The sequence below is a fragment of the Mustelus asterias genome, unplaced genomic scaffold (genome assembly GCF_964213995.1).
Source record: "Mustelus asterias unplaced genomic scaffold, sMusAst1.hap1.1 HAP1_SCAFFOLD_44, whole genome shotgun sequence".
NCBI lineage: Eukaryota > Metazoa > Chordata > Chondrichthyes > Carcharhiniformes > Triakidae > Mustelus > Mustelus asterias.
In genome coordinates, this window is record NW_027590121.1 from 989,916 (window position 1) to 1,006,553 (window position 16,638).

The window sequence follows — 16,638 nt, forward strand, 5'->3', positions numbered from 1 at the left end:
ACTTGTATCTGTCTTTTTGAGCACACACTACTGTCAGAAATTTCAGATGGTGACGAACCATATTAGTCTGCACCTATAAACCCATTAAATTCTGTTGTAGATTGAACGAGATGCGAATATGTGCTCAGTGTCAAAATCGTAATTTCCAGTCAGTGCGTCAAAAATCCGTTTCTTATTTCACAGAAAGCATTTGAGGGTGATGTCAGAGCAATGATAACATGCCTTTAACATCGAGGCTCGGATAATGATGAGCAACAAACTAAAAACAAGCAATTTTCCCTGACACGACATAAGGAAGCTTAATGAATGCTTCTGCCTAGTTTCCAACCGGGGACCTAACAGGCGAACGGGATAGCCACTACACTACAGAAACAGCTCGTCACGCAGTTGAGAAAATCTGCCTATCCGCAAAGTTCAACTACGCTGTGATGCTGCAGGTTCCGATGGTGAGACTGAGAGCCCATGTCACTGAATTCAGGAAGATAACCGTGACTTTCAATCTGATTCTGCGACTTATCCCAAACATCAAAATTTCAAATCGTTCGTCTGGCAGATATCTAAGGGAGCAATGATTTCTGCCCATTCGTTAATGCATCATCTTCATCTTTCTTCGAATAATCGCAATCAATTGTACTCAGTAATAAAAGCAAATTACTGCGGATGAGAAAAGAGAAAATGCTGCAAAATCTCACAATGTCTGGCAGCACCTGTAAGGAGTGAAAAGGGCGGACGTTTCGAGTCCAGATGAACCTTTATCAAAGCTCATTGTACAATTGTACTCAGTATTTGTTTCACTATTTAGTCTCAATGCGTTATTTAACACATATGACTTCATTATGAATTGAATATCTCTGAAATTGAACATCACTGAATTGCAAACATCACTGACCAACAGAACGAAGCGAATCACCGGGTAATACAGATCGCACATTTGAGCTTGATTATGGTCAGCTTTTAAACAAAGTCAACTCCATTTAAATGGAGGAGAATCAGGAATTATCTGTTCGTGACCCTTGAGCCTTTTTTATTATGAGCTTGAAACATTCAGGCTCATAAATTCCGGCCCTTTACAGGAAAGTCCAGTAGATCCACACCGAGTCTCGATTCCCTCATCTGTCTGAGTGGCTTTTCCTGTTTCTCAGTGATGAAAAATGATTTTAAAAAAGATTCTTCTTCTAGTTCACTTACAGTGTCACTTGTATCTGTCTTTTTGAGCACACACTACTATCAGATATTTCAGATGGTGATTAACCATATTAGTCTGCACCTATAAACCCATTAAATTCTGTTGTCGACTGAACGAGATGCGAATAAGTGCTGTGTCAAAATCGAACTTTCCTGTCAGTGCGTCAAAAAAAAAGCGTTACTTATTTCACAGAAAGCATTTGAGGGTGATGCCAGAGTACTGATGACATGCCTTTAACATCGAGGCTCTGATCATGATGAGCAACAAAATGCAATCAAACAATTTTCTCTTACATGACTTGAGGAAGCTTAAAGAATGCTTCTGCCTGGTTTCGAACCAGGGACCTTCCGCGTGTAAGGCGAACGTGATAACCACCACACTACAGAAACAGCTTGAGGCACAACGCAGCAAATCTGCCTCTCTGCAATGTTCAACTACGCTGTGATGCTGCATGTTCCAATGGTGAGACTGAGAGCCCATTGTCACTGAATTCAGGAAGATAACCGTTACTTTCAATCTGATTCTGCGACTTATCCTGAACATCAAAATTCAAAATCGTTCTTCTGGCAAATATCTAAGGGAGCAATGATTTCTGCCCATTCGTTAATGCATCATTTTCATCTTTCTTCGAATAATCTCAGTCAATTGTACTCAGTAATGAAATCAAATTACTGCGGATGAGAAAACAGACAATGCTGCAAAATCTCACAATGTCTGACAGCGCCTGTAAGGTGTGAAAAGAGCGGACGTTTCGAGTCCAGATGAAACTTTTTCAAAGGTCATTGTACAATTGTTTCACTATTTACTTTCAGTGCATTATTTAACACTTATGTCTTCATAAAGTTGGGATCTGATGTTGCAGTTGTATAGAACGTTGATTCGGCCGCATTTGGAATACTGCGTCCACTTCTTGTCGCCACACGACCAGTAGGGCGTGGACGCTATAGAGAGAGTGCAGAGGAGGTTTACCAGGATGTTGCCTGGTATGGAAGGGCTTAGTTATGAGGAGAGATTGGGTAAACTGGGGTTGTTCTCACTGGAAAGACGGAGGATGAGGGGTGACTTAATAGAGGTGTATAAAATTATGAAAGGCATTGATATGGTGAACGGAGGGAAGCTTTTTCCCAAGTCGGTGGTGACGTTCACAAGGGGTCATAGGTTCAAGGTGAGGGGGGGGGGGGCGGGTGGAGTTTTAACACGGATATCAGAAGGGCGCATTTTACACAGAGGGTGGTGGGGGCCTGGAATGCCCTGCCGGGCAAGGCGTTGGAGGCGGACACACTGGGAACGTTTAAGACTTATCGAGGTAGCCACATGAACGAAGTGGGAATGGAGGGATACAAAAGAATGGTCTAGTTTGCACCAGGGAGCGGCGCGGGCTTGGAGCTCCGAAGGGCCTGTTCCTGTGCTGTATTGTTCTTTGTTCCTTATTATGAATTGTATATCTCAGAAATTGAACATCACTGAATTGCAAACATAACTGCCCAACAGAACGAAGCGAATCACTGGGTAATACAGATCGTAATTTTGAGGTTGAATATCGTCAGATTTTAAACAAAGTCAACTCCATTAAAATGGAGAAAAATCAAGAATTACCTGTTCGTGACACTTGAGCCTTTTTTTTTAAGGGCGTGAAACATTCAGGTGCATAACTTCCAGACCTTTACCGGAAAGTCCAGTCGATCCGCACAGAGTCTCGATTCCCTCATCTGTCTGAGTGGCTTTTCCTGTTTCTCAGTGATGAAAAACGATTTAAAAATAGATATTCTGTGAAATGTGCGCCACTTCCTCTAGTTCACTTACAGTATCACTTGTATCTGCCTTTCTGAGCACACACTACTGTTAGATATTACAGATGGTGATTAACCATATTAGTCTGCATCTATCAACTCATTTAATTTTGTTGTAGACTGAACGAGATGCGAATATGTGCTCAGCGTCAAAATCGAACATTCCTCTCAGTGCGCCACTTAATAGAAGAACAAATCTGTTACTTTCAACCTGATTTCTCAACTTATCTGGAACTTCTTCTGTTGTCGTAGCGTCTGCATAGTCTCGGCGATGTACCATGCTTCGGGATATCCTTTCCTGCAGCGTATGAGGGAGACAACGTTGGCCGAGTTGCATGTGTATGTATCGTCTACCTGGTGGATTTTGTTCTCACGTGTGATGATGGCATCCGGGTCGATGATCCAACACATCTTGCAGAGGTTGCTGTGGCAGGGTTGTGTGGTGTCGTGGTCGCTGTTCTCTTGCAGGCTGGGTAGTTTTCTGCGAACAATGGTCTGCTTGAGGTTGTTCTGTTTTTTGAAGGCAAGTAGTGGGGGCGTGGAGATGGCCTTCGCGCGATATTCGTCTTCATCGATTGTACGCTGAAGGCTCCGAAGAAGATGTCATAGTTTCTCCACTCCGAAGACGTCTTGGCTTCTGCACTCTGGGGACGTACTGGAGGAGGAAGGGCACTCTGAGGGCTGTGTCCCGTACTTGTCTTCTGAGGAGGTCGGTGCGCTTTTTTGCTGTGGCGTGTCGGAACTGTCCATCCATGAGTCAAGCGCAATATCCTGTTCTTACAAGGCCGTCTGTCAAAAACGACACCGCTCAGACTCCTGCGTTCAACCCGAGCTGTTGGACTTCAGCTCCAAGGACAAAAACTTCCGTCAACTCTGGCAGCGGTGGGATTCGAACCCACGCCTCGAGAGAGACTGGAGCCTAAATCCAGCGCCTTAGACCGCTCGGCCACGCTACCACACGGAAAGACTTGATAATCATGTAATTTCATTGCATTAATACTGAAATATATCAAAATCCGTGGAGTTGGGATGGGCCCTGACTAAATCGTAACCGAATCAGATGATCCTGAAATGCGTAGCAAACAAAAATCATCTCCAGTCAGAAACACAATGAGCTGCAGTGAAGGGCCGGCTCCTTTTAAACTGTCCTTAACCTCGTTTAGCTCCCAGAAAGGACAATATGGCTTCCTGTTGAATTTTCTCAGGGTCTTCACTTGAGAAAGGACAGGACACAAGGCGAGACTGGGATTTGTGCGTTCTGCCGGGAAATAACTGATATTTGTTCTCACGCATTGGAGGAGAGCAATAAATCTTCATTTCCTGACCTGCAATCAAAACAGCAGTGAAAGTTTCAAACTCTAACCAGCAAAACAACAGATTACAGCGCGTTTTACAATTTGCTTTGCCCACGATCCTTTTGTTATTTTAGTTTCCACGCCAGACCACTTGCACCAGAAACTTCTCCTGCAAAATGGCACCTTCCGTTTCAACACCAGAGAAGTGTTCAGCCAATTACAGGAATAATTCCACGACAGTTATCGCGTCCGCCTCCCACGGCGTGAAACTGGTAGAATTTGTTTTCCAAATCATTTTCACTGCAGACTGAGGGAAAAGTTATATTATTCATATATTTGCAAATTTTAACGAGTCTGATGGGTTTCCCCTGCATTTTCTAGTTGTGAAGTCAGGGGTCACTCCTTGAAAAGGGCAGAAGGTAAGGTTCGGCACAGAAAACGAGGGAGGATGTATTATTTGACACAAGGAATGATAGACAAGGCAACATTGAGCTGGTGATGGCGGAACTCGGGTGTTCCAATGGTGCAAAGTCAACGTCTTCACGGCCATGGTCTCGATGGCAGGTGACAAATGTGGAAATAAGTTGAGTATTTTTTTAAATGAGAAACCCGTCGATTGTGTGACGGAAGAGGAGGAAGAGAATGGCTAAAATGACGATGATCCGCTGATTGGGGAAGTCACTGTCAGCTTCCCTGCTGGTCGAGTGGTTTGGATTCGGCACGTTCATCACTGTGGACTGGATTCAATCCCCAGCCAGAGGGTAACTCGTTTGTATTGCTGTGTGAACTGACACCATGAAAAGGAATTCCGCATTGAATGAAACCAGATCTGGCAGCGTCCGTGGAGAGAGAAACAAAGTTAATCTTCCAGCTGGATCTTTCATCAAAGCTGGAAAAGTCGGAAATGTAACAGATGGAAAACAACTGCTTGGCTGTGATTCCAAAATATTGTGAGGGGCTTGAGGGGCTAAATGTTCTATCCAAAATCTCAATCATATTCTAACCCATTGCCGGTATTACTCCGAGCAATAGTTACCTTCGACTGTTAGCGGAGCCGCATGGTCTTAATTACTAAATTTAAGTTTCAATATCTGAATTGCTGTGGATTCAAATCCCACCACTGCCGAAAAGTGCAGCTCGTTTGTCTTTTCAGCGAATGGCATTCTGTAAGAACGAAAAAGGAGGGATGAAAGGTGCAGCGTGACCTTCTAGAACAGAAGGTTCTCGACAGCAACTTTTGTTGCTGTCACTATTCAATGATTTAATATGAGTAATACGAACACATTGACACCGGTTGCAGTGGTGGCCAAGCGGCTCAGGCGGTGCATTTGAAATTATTGTTTTCTCACAGAGATTTGAACCTCACTCACTGCGCTGCTCAGCATTCATTCCTTTAGATGACTGCAGAATTATTATTCTTTCAATGGAATCAAAATCTTTCAAATATTCCCATCTGTTTTTCCTGCTTCACTTCGCATTCCTTCATTTCTGTTCATCAGCTAGAAATCACCAAAACCCCAGCCAGAAATGGAACAAAACTGAACCCAGTTAGTGACATCCTTGATCTATGGGTGTTTGTGTCTTGTCCGCCCTCTGTGACTCTCGGTGTCTGTGTGTGTTCCTCTGTGTATCAATGTGATTCAGTTCCCAGAGGGGTGAAGACATTTTTTACCATCACAAACTGCGTTCACTTATTGATATACGTCAGTGGCAAATGGTAGAGAATAACAACATGTTTGAAAGTTGCGAGAAAGATTGACTGGTACAGGCTTTTTTTGACTGGCTATTGCTTATTGACTCAGTCGCCGTGTGTTGCACAGCAGAGGATGATTGAAATTTTCACTGATCAACATTTAAACAGACAGTGGATTCACTCGGTGTGATGTTGCATTCCAGTTCTATATCTACAACTATAGCATCAATTTCTATCAGTTCCTGTGAATCCCATATTTCTAATCGATTGGAAATATACAACAGCATGAGGGGGTAGAGGGGGTCTATTTGGGGGCGGGGCGGGGAGAGGGTCGGTGGAAACAAGCTCTCAGCATGTACACTGTCAAACAGTCTCGTCTGTTAGAGGGGTTCTATTTGGCGCAGGATGCTCTCAAACCTCCTCCCTTTCAGTTGGCAGCAACTTTCCTGAACAATTTTCCAACAGAAATCCTGCGGCAGTTTAAATTCAGCGTTTCACTGCCTGGATCCAATTCAATTCCCATTCTCGATGCTGTGCTAATTGCTGTAACTCGCAATCAGTTACTGGTTTGCAAAGAGTCATATTGGACTCGGAAACTTAATTCTATATCTTGCTCCACATTTGTTGCAGGCCCTGCTGAGAACTTACAGCACTTTCTGCTTTTATTATAAAATGAATAATAGGAGAAGAAGCAGACCAGTCAGTCCATCGGGATTGTTCCGCTATTCAATACCATCTTGATCGACCTTGGGCTACAACTCAGTTTTTCCACCATCTCCCCTTATCGCTGAATTCCCCAAGAGACCAGAAACTTGTTCATCCAACCTTAAATGTACTCGATGATGGGGCATACATAACTGTCAGGTACAGAGAATGCCAAAGATTCTCAGCCCTTTGAGTAAAGTAATTTCTCCTTATCTTAGCCCGAAATTATCAGCGCCTTATCTGTGCCACAGTGGGTTAGATTCCCCGACCAGCAGAAAAAAAACAATCTCCCATCAAACCTACTCAGAGCTGTGTCGGTTTAATGAGATCGCCTCTTATTCTTCTAAACTCCAGAGAATTTCATCACAGGACAACTCCCTCATCCCAGGGAACAATCTGGTGAATCTTCTCTTTACCGTGTCCAATGCAAGCACGTCCCTTTGACTATCACACCTGCACAGAATATTCAACATGTGGTCTCAACTAACCCTGTGCAACAGCAGGAACACCTCGTTATTCTTGGACTCCAGTCTGCCGGCAATAAAGACCAAAATGTAATTTCACTTCCAATTACCTGCTGCACCTACATGCGAGCTGAATGCATTCCTTGTACCAACGAATCTATTCTATTCTTAATATCAACATTTACATTTTCAACTCATCAAATATCTCCTGCTCTTTCTATTTTTTTATGAAGAAGAATAACTTTTCGCTTTTCAAGTTTGCACCTGATCTGCTCCTTCACTCATAAAAGCTCTCTGTTTCGTCTCGCAGTCTGTTGGATTCCACCCCACAGTTTCTATCAACTAAGCTTGGTCGACAGCGAGAGTTGAAGGCACGATCCCTGGTTGACCAAGACCAGGGCTCTAACCACTCAGCTACGGAGCCAAGCGCTGCAAGTTGTTTACATTGCGTGTAGTATTATCAGTGGATTGAGGAGCAGCATAGGAATTGAGGTCGGAGATTTTTAATCTGGTGGAGATTTTGATTTGGTGGAGAGCAGGAAATTAAAAGAGGCAACTTGAAAATGACATGATTTGACATGTGCGCTGTGTGTGTATCTGACATGTATGTTGTGCTTGTTATGTGATTCTTCTTCAGAGTTTATCGTTAGTGTTACATGGATTCATAGAGTCATAGAGTCATAGAGGTTTACAGCATGGAAATAGGCCCTTCGGCCCAACTTGTCGTTGCCGCCTTTTTTTTAAACCCCTAACCTAATCCCAATTGCCCGCATTTGGCCCATATCCCTCTATACCAATCGTACCCATGTGACCATCTAAATGCCTTTTAAAATACAAAATTGTACCCGCCTCTCCTACTGCATCTGGCAGCTTGTTCCAGACACTCACCACCCTCTGTATGAAGAAATTGGCCCTCTGGACGCTTTTGTATCTCTCCCCTTTCACCTTAAACCTATGCCCTCTAGTTTTAGACTCCCCTACCTTTGGGAAAATATATTGACTATCTAGTTGATCTGTGCCCCTCATTATTTTATAGACCTCTATAAGATCACCCCTCAGCCTCCTATGCTCCAGAGAAAAAAGTCGCAGTCTATCCAGCCTCTCCTTATAACTTAATCCATCAAGTCCCGGTAGCATCCTGGACTTGCATCTCTGACTTTTCCAACTCCGATGCAAGTTCATCCAGCTGGAAGATTTAGATATTGCTCCCTTCACAAACGCTATGAGGCGGGTTTTCATTAAATGAAGAATTGGACAAAAAGTTATTCACTCTGTGACTGGGAATTGAAACGACGTCACGGCGCCGATTCTGGTCACTCGACCCTCAGAGACGCTGATGTGAGAGATTTGCAATGAGTTGATCATCTCTGTACCCATTGCTTCATTTCCAATAACTTTCAATAAAAATAAGGAACGACGGGAAGCGGACATGACAGGATTTGAGCCTCAGTTAAAAAATCCCAATCTACCCCTGGGCCGGGACTGCAGTCTCAATGTTTGCAATCCTGTGGTTATATCGGCAGATAGCCATTCAGCCTGTGTTCCCGTTTGTATTCTCTGTCGGAGCAACTCAATTCCTTCCAGTTTTGACAAAGGGTGATCTGGACTCGAAACATCAGCTCTCTTCTCTCATAACTGATGCTGCCAGACTTGATGAGATTTTCCAGCATTTTCCCTTTTTGTTTTCGATTCCAGCATCTACAATAATTTGTTCCACTCCTTCCACATGCACTTCTTTACCTCAACAACTGTTTACATTGGTCCGTGTCTCCGCTTTCTTCCTGCCAAAAACGACACGGCACAAACTCCTGCATTCAATCTGAACTGCTGGATTTCAGCTGCAGGGACCAAAACTCAAGCCCACTCGAGCAATGGCGGGATTTGAACGAACAGCTTATACAGAAACTGGACCTAACTGCGGGTTTAAACTGCTCCGCCACGCTACCCCGTAACCGCCCTGCTCTTTACTGAAAGCGTTACTGAAATTCAGTAGCAGCAAAGGAGCTGAGAAAGGTCATCAGTTGGTTTGAGCCTGCTCCTTCACTGAATCAATTCATCCTGAACTGTGGAACAAACAGAAATCACATCCAGTCAGAAACAGAATCAGCTGCAGTGAAGGACCGGCACCATTTAAACTGCCTTAACCTTGTCTGATTCCCAATATCCTGCCAGATATGACATGAAAACCTCCTGTTGAATTTGCTCAGTCTTCACCTCAGGACACGAGGAAAGATTGTGTTTTATATGTTCCACCAGGCAATACCTGACATTTGTTTTTATGGTTTGGATGAGAGCAACAAATCTTCATTTCCTGACCTGTAATCTGAACAGCAGTGAAAGTGTCAAACTCTAACCATCAGACCAACCTATTTTACAGTTTTTCCTTATCCACGCTGCTTTTGTTATTTTAATTTTCGCGCCAGATCACATTCACCACAAGCAAGTCTCTGCCGCAAAATGGCACCTTCTGTTTGCACCACAGTGATATATTCAGTCCATTACAACAGACAACAGGCATTCCACGCACAGTTATTACTTTCGCTTCCGACGGTTCAAAACTGGACAGAAACCTTTTAAAATATTGTCGTTGCAGAGTGAGGGAAAGGTTTAATAATTCAGTGTGAACGCTAAAATCTGACCGATTTACTATCCAGATGTTAGCTTACATCACCATCTCTATCGTCAGCGCTTTGCAGCCTATCACTGTCTTTCTGCTACTATATTTGTTCTTGACCTGTTGCAAATGTGACCTTTCCAGCTGTGATGTAGACATGCAAACCTCACTCGGTTGATGTTAGGAGATCTGCTTTTATTTTTAATAGTTTGCCGAGAGCAAAATATAATCGTTTCCTGAGCGGGAATTGAAACCAAACAACACTGGGGTGGTACTGAACACAACCCACTGGACATCCAGGGTCACGGGTGAAATGTGTTTTTCAAATTGACTTACGATACATCTCTTAATATGTCCAGTTTGGATGGAACATGGACTGCTGCAGCTAATGATAACACCGTTTGAGATCGCTGGGACATGAAATCGACAGTGAGGTAAAATAGTCCCACAACATGCTGAAGTGATCGGGGTATATAAAATTCTAAAAATAATTGATAGATTGAACGTTCACGAAATGTTTCTTCTCATGGGGCAATGGAGAACAACAGGTCAAATATATAGGTTGAGAGGCGGTAGATTTAAAACTGATTTGAGGAGGAACTGCTTCTCGCAGAGGGTCGTGAATTTGTGGAATTTCAAGAAAGCGACAGATATATTCCTAATAATAACAGGGATGAGGGGATATTGGAACAGGTAGGGAGGTGGGTTTGAGAACAGGGAGAGATCAGTCATGAACTGATTGCATGACGGTTCAGGCTCGAAGCACTGAATTTGCCCACTTCTGTTCCTAATTCTATTTCCTAAGTGTAACTTTCAATTTTCTAAACCCACCAACTCATCACTGTGGCTCCAATGTAATCTACGTACATTACATCCACAGGTTCCCCTTCATCCACAACACAACTGCGTCCTGTAAAGGACTTGGGAATGGCCCCATTCTGTGGTGTAATTACTTTAAAATTCTTTTTTCCCCTCATTTAAGCCCTCCTGATTTACACCCGGCCAGAGGTCTCCCCTCTTGTTATGCTGCTGGATAACACTTGTTTAAAGCCTCCTAATTTCTTACCATGCCCTGTAGTAATCAAAGATTATGGAGCTAAAATATGAGATTTGTTTTCCTATGTACACAAGCTGTCTGACTTTCTGAGTTTTTCCAGCATTTTCACCTTGCACTGCAGAAATCTGTGCAGCTTTGAATGGCAATGGAAATATTTTCATTGAACAATTTCCCCAGCAGCGGCTCGTTGGACAAGGGGTATGATTCGGGCTGAGGGTGTTAACATCACCAACATGCGAGATATCCCGGGTTCAAAGGCCGAGCGAGAGTTCTCAATCAGCTGTCGTTTCGTATTGGACAAGTCAAAGGTTTTGTAAATGTATTTGCAGTGCAAACGGTGGGATTGGTTTTCGTGGGATTTGGTATGAGAACCTGGGCACACAGTGCAGGCAATCTATCAACACAACACTCACACAAGAAAATCAAGACATTAAAAGGTGAATATGCTTGTGGCCACTCACTTGATCTCTGGTCACCAGTTTAGAGGACCCCATGTTTGTTGGTTCAGGCAGCTGGCTGTGTGTATATTGTTATTCATTCATGGGTTGTGGATGTGTACCTCACTCGCTATTTCTGTTTTTCATTGTCTCTATATATCTCCCTCAGAATCTGTCAGTGTCTCTGACTGTGTTTTTATTACGTTGACCGATTTTGATCCTTGCTGTCTTCATTCATTCGCTGTCTCTGTGCATCCGAGGTTCACTGAATTGATTTCTGCGTTTCTCCTGGGAGGAGAGATTCAGTGGGATGAGTCTGTTCGCTCTGGAGTTTAGAATAATCAGAGGTGATCTTATTGAAAAGTCTGAAAGTAGGAAACAGTTTGACAGTGTCCATGCTGAGAGGCTGTTCCCCCCACCCCTGGCTCGTTTATTATGAACAATAAAAAGGTGAATTGTGTAAGAGGAGTTTGGAATGTTTGGGAGAGGTGAAGCTGAGCATTGGAAGATGTGAATGATGTAATTGATGATTGAGAGGAAGGGATAGGAAACTTGGGGATTCTGTAGGTCGATTCATTGTAAACTTTGAAATCAGAGCAAGTATAGACATCAGTTGGAAAAACAATATTTGTCTCCATGCATTTTAGGTTATGGAAACGAGCCTGATTCATGTGCCTGGCGAGCTCAGTCGGTAGAGTATACGACTCTTAATCACAGGACCGTGGGTTCGAGCCTCACGTTGGGTGGCATCGTTTTAAACTTTGCCCCATTCTTGGGTGAATTCCCGATCTCCGTTCCTCCAGAAGTGTCACCGCTCAAACTGAGTCTTTCTCCTTTCTGCGTTGTTTATCTCAGAGTTGTGGGTTTGTGACTGAAAACTGCCTCCAGTTCACTGGAAGGCGGGAGTTCAGCGCTGAACTCAGCGAGAGGTTTTGTTCTCATTTATTATGAGATTCAAACCCAGATCGGCGCGATTGTGTCAGTGGGAACAATAATCATCTCCATTGTAATTCAATCACTCCGGCCTTCCATCCGATCAAAAGACCGTTTGTCCTTTCCTCCTCTCCCTCTCTATTTTCCTTGATTCTGTACGTGTTTGTAAACCATTAAATGACACATTTCTTCCAGTTAGGGTCAAAGGTCAGCAACCTGAATCATTCACTCTCTTTCCCTCTCCACAGAAGCTGTTGAAGCCGATGAGTGCTTCTAACATTTTCTGTTTTGAGGTGGGATTTGCAGCAACTACAATACCTTGCTGGGGATCACAGTGGATCACTTTTCTCTGACTGAACCTTACCTGTTTGAACAGTTAAAGGGCTGCGGTTTTAAATAATGAGACACCAGAATATGTCACCCTATTTGACATGAAATGAAACAAAATGAGAATTAATCCTTTCATAAAATGCTGCTAATGCAATATATATTTCATTGTCAATGCCAGCATTTGTTGTCCATCCCTATTTCCCACTGAACTGCGTATTTTGTTGGGCCATTTCAGAGGGCAGTTAAGAGTCAATCACATTGACTTGAGTTTGGAGTCCAATGGAGGCCAGAAAGCGGAAGGATGGCAGATTTCCTTCTGCAAAAGGTCCAGATGAGTTTTCATGACAATCAAAAAACAAGCTTCATTACTGAGACGAGCTTTCACTTCCGTTTCAGTTCTAGATTGTGGTGGGATCGGGACCTGTGCGCCTGAGCCACGGGATTCATACTCCACTGATTTTACCACTACGTCACCATCATCCCCGAAGGGTTTCAGTGTAAATCCTTCACATGGAACAAACCGCTTAATTTCACATTGAAAAAATAAGATTTAAAGCAGTGTACTGTGGAAATCATTGTCAGAGACTCAGGATACCGGGGAATTGATGAGATATCGATTGCGTTCATTGAAAGACAGAAAAATGTGGTGAATCCTCAGTGTGAGTGATGAAGGAGCTGCGCTCCGAAAGCTAGAGATTCCAAATAAACCAGCTGCACTTTTAGCTGGAGAGAATTCTTACCGGGCCCTGAAGGGCATTTGATTTACAATTCGCAAAAAGATGATTTTTATAAAATTAACAGCTTTCAGCAAATCGCACCGCAATCACATTGCAGACGGTGCAGTGAGTTACTCTCCTGGCCTCATTGCATCAGCTCCAGAGGACGATTGCTCAAGAACACAAAAAGCTCAGCGATAAAGAGGTCGACGGCTTCATTCATCAGCGGTTACCCGAGAGCACAAGACCTTTCTCCGAAACCACACACGCACGCACCCACCCACCTGCCCACCCACCCGCACGCACACACCTACACACGCACACACACATGCACACGCACGCACACTTGCTCAATAATGCTCAGGACACCTCAATTTCCTTGTTGGTCGAGTCGTTAGAATTCGCCGCCTTCAATGCCATGGTCTGGGTTCGATTCCCGGTTAGGGAATGATGATTCATTGCTCTCGTGCAACACATGAATTAAGGAGAGTGGGTATTGCTTCCTGATTTAAAACGGGAGCGATACTTGTGGCAGGTTGAACAGCAGGGAGGAAAAATCTGCCCCAATCCACAATCCTGTCAATTACCCACAACAATTAATATTTCCATTAAGAAGTCTCACAACACCGGATCGATTTGGAATCAAGAGCTTTCGGGGCGCTGATAAAATAAAGCAAATTTATTTTACTATCGGAGCAATTGAACCAGTTGGACTTTAACATGATGCTGTGAGTCTTCTTATTCTGCCCATCCCAGTCCAACACCCGTATCTCGACATCATATTTACATTGCAATTGCTGGCACCTCCTGTCAAAATGAGTGAGCTACCTTCTGCTGCATTAAATTTCACTGTAGCTCACCACATTCAAAGAGTAATGTTTCTTATAAACCTTATTGTAGTTAATCTGTTGAAAAGGTTCAGCTTATCACAGCTGCGCTTTCATCACACTGGAAGCGAATGTGAAAATATGAACAGTTTCAAAGCTGAACAACGTGCACACGATTGGAAGGTGAGTGTAACCGTGAGTAATTGGCACTGTGCATATTCCTGTACTCAGTTTCTGGGAGAATCAGGAAGATGAAATTCTGGTGGTCCAGTGCTTAGGATTCGGCGCTTTCAGAGTCACAGATCGGCTTCGATATGCTAAGATTTAAAGTTTTTCATAATCCGTTCAACAAACCTGAATTGCTTCCTGATCGAAAACAGCTCTGTCAGAAGCAGTGCAGTTAGATCTATAATTCTGTGTTTGAATTGGAAATGTCACATGGGCAACAGTTGAAGAATAAACACAGATAGTGAAAGGCCGTGATAGGCTGCAAAGCGCTGCCAATAGAGATGGGGATACAAATCTGTGTGACAATGGGGTAAATTTTATCGATTAGGTTGACACAAATATCTCCTCGACCTGGATCCAAATCTCAGCCAAATCACAAGAAAACATCTCGCTAACTTAAACACTAAGCTTTCCGACTTCACTCAGAAACCAGTAACTCTGAGACAAAGCGGGATGCAGTCTGACCACTCGATCCCCCTCCACACTTAATAAGAATATGTTGGATCCCGTGAACCAGCTTGCGACTGATGGGGTGTAGCTCAGCGGTAGCGCATTTGACTGCAGATCAAGAGGTCCTCGGTTCAAATCCGAATCCCCTCTTCCTTGTCGAGCTGATACTTTTTTTTCAATTGGAACTGTCTTCCATTTGCTGCACAGCGCTTTGTGACGTCCAGCAACCGGGAAAGGCGCTCCATAAATACAAGTCGGTCTTTCATTAATTATCTTTAATCCCAATCCTTTGGTTACTGACCCTCGTCAGTGGAAACAGTGTGCCCCTATCTGCTCTATCAAACAGCCCTTTTCCATGTGAACTATCTGCTCTAAATCTCAGGACTTTGCAATGATAAAAACAGCATTCTGGTGAAAGTTTAACTCAGTCCTCATTCCACTGATCTTTGCCGACTTGCTGTGTATTTTCCTTATTGAACACATTTCAGGTTGCGACAGACGGATTCCTGAGAAATCTGAGAAAGAAGGGGAGTGTGCAGGAAAATGGAAACCCACGATCAAACATGGGTTAAAGTTTCGAGTTCAGTTATTGAGTTTAATAATATTTGAAATATATAAATTGTTACAAATAAGATGTTGGAGATAAATGTTCAATAGACTAACGTCGGCTAACAGTAGAGGCAGAAACACACGACAAGTTTTTTCTTAGTGTTGCCCAGTGGCACTCAAAAACCGAGAGACAATGAAAGCAGATGGAGAGGAAAAAAAAGTGAAAGCCCCGTCCCTGGATGGTCTCGAACCATCAACCTTACGGTTAACAGCCGAACGCGCTAACCAATTGCGCCACAGAGACTGAAGCTTACATGGCATCCTAAATCAGGGTGACAGCGAGTTGGCTGCAAGTTAGACGCCAATTCAATTTTCACCAAACCTGACACAGAAAGACCAAATGATGGCATCGTTTACAAATCTAAACATGTATATTTTATTATTTTACCCCACAGTGTTGTTGTGGTGTAATGGTTAATCCCTTCTCCTAACATGGAAAAGGGCCGTTTGATAGAGCAGGGAGGGACAGACTGTTCCCACTGACTGGGCTCAGTAACAGAGGACGAGGATTGAAGATCATGAAATATTTGCATTTATATAGAACCTATCCCGACCAGCGGACGTCACAAAGCACTTTCCAGTCAATGAAGGGCAGTACCTTAATTAACATGTTTTACTTGTTTCCTTAAAGTTCTTGGTTATTTGAATAAAATAGCTTCTTATGGCTGATCTTGGGGTACAACTCAGTTTTTCACCAGCTCCCCATATCCCTGAATTCCCCGAGAGGCCAGAAACCTGTCTATCCCAACCTTAAATGTATTCGATGATGGAGCTTCCATAACTGTCTGGCATAGGGAATTTCAAAGATTCACAACCATTTCAGTGAAGTAATTTCGCCTTATCTTAGGCCGAAATGATCAGCCCATTTCCTGCTCTTTCGATTTTTTTACGAAGAACGACATATCTTTTCGCTTTCCAAAATCACACCCGATCTGAACCTCGACTTATCTCTTGTTTGACTTTTAGACTCTCTTCCCCTTTCCTACAGCTTCTATCAGCTAAACTTTGCCCGTAGGCTCCAGCGAGAATTGAACTCGCGACCCCTGGTTTACAAGACCAGTGCTCTACCCACTGAGCTATGGAGCCAAATGCTGCAAGGAGCTGCCACTAAGTGCAGCATTATCCGTGGATTGAGAACCAGGATGGGGTTTGAGGACGGAGATTTTTGATGAATGTGGAAATGTCTGAGGTGGAGAGCCGGAAGTTAAAAGACAGAAGTTGAAAGTGACATGATTTGACATGTGTATTGTGTATGTACTTGACATGTATGTTGTGTGTGACATGTGGTTCTTCTTCAGAGTTTA

General features: G+C 43.4%; 2 protein-coding genes and 4 non-coding genes across 6 annotated transcripts in view; all 6 read right to left on the minus strand.

Annotated features, from left to right (window-relative positions):
- Window positions 1-16,638, minus strand: part of LOC144483022 (uncharacterized) — a 1,062,789-nt gene that overhangs the window by 278,831 nt on the left and 767,320 nt on the right. The window lies entirely within an intron of this gene.
- LOC144482982 (uncharacterized) overlaps window positions 1-16,638 on the minus strand; it is a 162,871-nt gene that overhangs the window by 54,653 nt on the left and 91,580 nt on the right. The gene's annotated exons all lie outside the window — the stretch shown is intronic.
- On the minus strand, window positions 1,503-1,575 carry trnav-uac (transfer RNA valine (anticodon UAC)). Its single transcript has one exon. It is a non-coding gene; the product is annotated as a tRNA-Val (tRNA).
- trnal-uag (transfer RNA leucine (anticodon UAG)) lies at window positions 3,851-3,932 on the minus strand. Its single transcript has one exon. It is a non-coding gene; the product is annotated as a tRNA-Leu (tRNA).
- Window positions 15,505-15,578, minus strand: trnan-guu (transfer RNA asparagine (anticodon GUU)). Its single transcript has one exon. It is a non-coding gene; the product is annotated as a tRNA-Asn (tRNA).
- trnat-ugu (transfer RNA threonine (anticodon UGU)) lies at window positions 16,348-16,420 on the minus strand. The gene has a single exon. It is a non-coding gene; the product is annotated as a tRNA-Thr (tRNA).